Here is a 3,253-nt window from a genome sequence, read left to right as displayed (position 1 = left end):
CTGCAGCCCTGCCCTTTCCTATACATCGTAATCCATAAACCAGTCTAATGTTTATATCGTATAGTTTACCTGTATTTGCAGTAACATGTGAGGAATTGAAGAAAGTAACACTGTGTTTGCAATAACTGCACATTAACACTAAATCACAAGCAAGTCCGTCGTGTAAGTTTGTTTTCAATGAAACATCACATTTTTCACATTGTTTGCAGCACACATTGTTCTCCAAAACGTCTGATAATAAAGAGACGTTAATTACCTCATATTTTGTAGTCCCAGCATTTAGTTTCTTGTATTCTTCTTCAATTGCAGCTAGTTTTCTTCTTGAAGCACTTTCCGGTGTAGTGGCAGCAGCATCACTCAATGTTTCACTGCCAGTGTTTAGGTTAGTCGCTACTGGGACATCAGATACTGATGAAGATGAATCAGGCGAATTTTTAGTACACTTTACTTTCTTGCGCCAATGTACACGCTTTCTAAATACCTTCAGGCTAGGTCTCGGCATGTTGAAGGAAACAAAACTCAATGACTTCTCCACACACGACTTTAACAACAATCACATGGATGTACTCACAAAGGAAACAATACAAATGGTGCAGAATCTATTGTCAACTGTCTAGCAGTGTAGCCAACAGAAAAGCTAACTCTCTTGTGCTCAATTATATCTCTGGCAAGGCTGTCTATATCAGGTATATTTCGCGTCTCATATACAAGGTGCGGAACATCGTGTGTCGAAATTATTTTAAAAAATTATTTAAAATATTTCTATTCACGTCATCCAAATATTTTATACATGGTATTAAACTGGAGAGCCTAAATTTTTCAAAAATGCATTTACCCAAAAATCGATTTTTTCATCACGAAACTCATTCCTTATACCCTTAATGAGTAATGCTAAGAATCTATACAGAGTGAATTCCTTATTTTGGTCTAGTAATGGTGTAACCTAGTACATCGTTGGTTACCAAGAATTCATGCGCCACGACCTTTAATAATGTGTAGCCGTACTCTTCTGGTAGCGGTATTTGATATCGTAGTTGTCTTAACTTTGAACACGTCATAGGTACTGGACGGTTTGAACTGGATTTACCATGTGTCTTACTAGAATGACTTTCTGCGTGTGGCTTTCTTGCTAATTGGCCACGTTCTCTACTTAGTTCATTAAATATGATTTGTAGCTGTAGGAATTGTTCATTCACTGTCATGCATGCTCCTCTTTACACGCTGATCTACGGTGCGGCGCTTAGAGAGTGAGTAGTAAATTATTCTAGCCTGGTCATTCCGTTTTTGAGCAAGTTGCTCCTTCGGGGCTACTGATTCTTCTGTTCGATTCAATCCACACAGTGTGGCTGTGACTCCTGGCACTTGTTTTCTGGTTGATTTTGATAACTGTTCCGATCTCGCTTCTGTATATCTATGTGATCCTTGCAATAGGAGGCATCAGCATCGTCCAAGGTTCCGAACAATGCCTTCCTAACCTCTCTAAAAAAACTGACAAGTCCTCTCTTTTGTCTCCTCACAGGTCTTGTTAATTGATTTAGTAGTAACTCAGTTTCTTGTAAGCGTTCTACGTTGTGTGTCACGCCGCTCATTAGCATACCCATTCCCCCTTGCTAATGTTTACTTGTTCCAGTTTCTCCTTGCACTGTTACATCGCCCTTAGTCGTACCCTACTTAGTGTGAGAAATTTCTCGTCCAGTGCCCTCGGATTCACCAATTTCAATGTAGTGTTGGTTACTTCTACATGTCCTTGATGATGGCAATATAGTAAGCAAAAGACTGGAAGGTCCACCACGTGCCAGTGATAAGATCTACGTTCTAGTTGCTGAGGGCGCCACGCGGGCTCTGTAATCGAAATTCATTCTGATCTTAATTATCTTAATAATAAGGTTTCGATCTATTGACATGCACTTCCACTACTTTTACTGCTATTACTTCATATGGGCCTCTAAACTGGGAATCTAACTTCTTTGCTCCACCATGTCTTACTATTTCCTCGTGTTGTAACAATTTATCTCCTACTCTAAGTTTGCGTGTATGTTCCATTCCATCATTTGGCTTCTTTTATTTTTTCTCTTGCTACTCGATGCACCTCTTGCATCCTAGCTTTGAACTGATGTACGTAATTGTCGTAATCGTAGTCTAAAGTAACTGTCTCTTTTTGTAATATTTCTGGTACACTTACGGTTTTCGAGGACAGTAATTCAAATAGCGTATACTCTGTGCTACTATGAGGTGTGGTTTTCAAGATAAAAGTACTGTAAGGAATCCACATATCCCAGTTACTGTGGTCCTCCTTCATAAAATGTCTCGAGTATTATACTCTAGTCCTGTGTATTCTTTCCAATGTTCCCTTTGTTTGTGGATGGAATGCGCTAACCAGTAGTTTCTTTATCCTTAAGAGATCGCAGATTCTCTTAAATATTTGACTTGGAAAATTTGTCCCTTGATCTGTTCATACTACTGAAGGAACACCATACATCAATATAATTTCTTCTATGAACTTTTTGGCCACTGTATCAGCATCTTGCCTTTCTAATGGAACTGCTACTGTAAACTTACATACGTCATCTTTGAAAGTTAGTAGGTACAGATGGCCTTTTGTTGTTAGGTCTAATGGACCTATGATGACTAAATAGCGTTAACTGAAGACATTTACAGACCTATCCATAGTCACTAAGAGAATTTTGATCTTACCGTGTCTAAATTTATTCCGCTGACATTTGTCACACGTTTGTATGGACTTCTTCACATCTGTTTTCATTCCTTTCCACATACCATGTATTTTTATATCATCTAGAGTTCAGTGGATCCCTTGATGTCCACCTAGTGGATTGTCATGGCTTCTTTCAATATATCGGCCTTCTGTTCCTCACTTAACTCTATGATATCTTTGCCTACCTCGTGATAATCGGCTATCTTTCTTATTGGCTCTTTGTTTTCTGTCACATGTTCTACTTCATATATCCGCATTTGCATTTAATCGTCTAGGCTTTTTTTATAATCTCATAGCGATATTCTTCTAATTTCAGTCTCTATTTTACTAAATAAAAATCCACCTTAATGATTTGTGATCTGTTACTGCTGTAAAGTTCCTTCCATATTCGTACGGTCAGAATTGTTTTGCGACCCACACTAAAGCTAAACACTCTAGTTGTGTTCAAATGGTTCAAATGGCTCTGAGCACTATGGGACTCAACTGCTGTGGTCATTAGTCCCCTAGAACTTAGAACTACTTAAACCTAACTAACCTAAG

The sequence above is a fragment of the Schistocerca gregaria genome, chromosome 5 (genome assembly GCF_023897955.1).
Source record: "Schistocerca gregaria isolate iqSchGreg1 chromosome 5, iqSchGreg1.2, whole genome shotgun sequence".
NCBI classification, from domain to species: Eukaryota; Metazoa; Arthropoda; class Insecta; order Orthoptera; family Acrididae; genus Schistocerca; species Schistocerca gregaria.
This window is presented reverse-complemented; position numbering follows the sequence as displayed.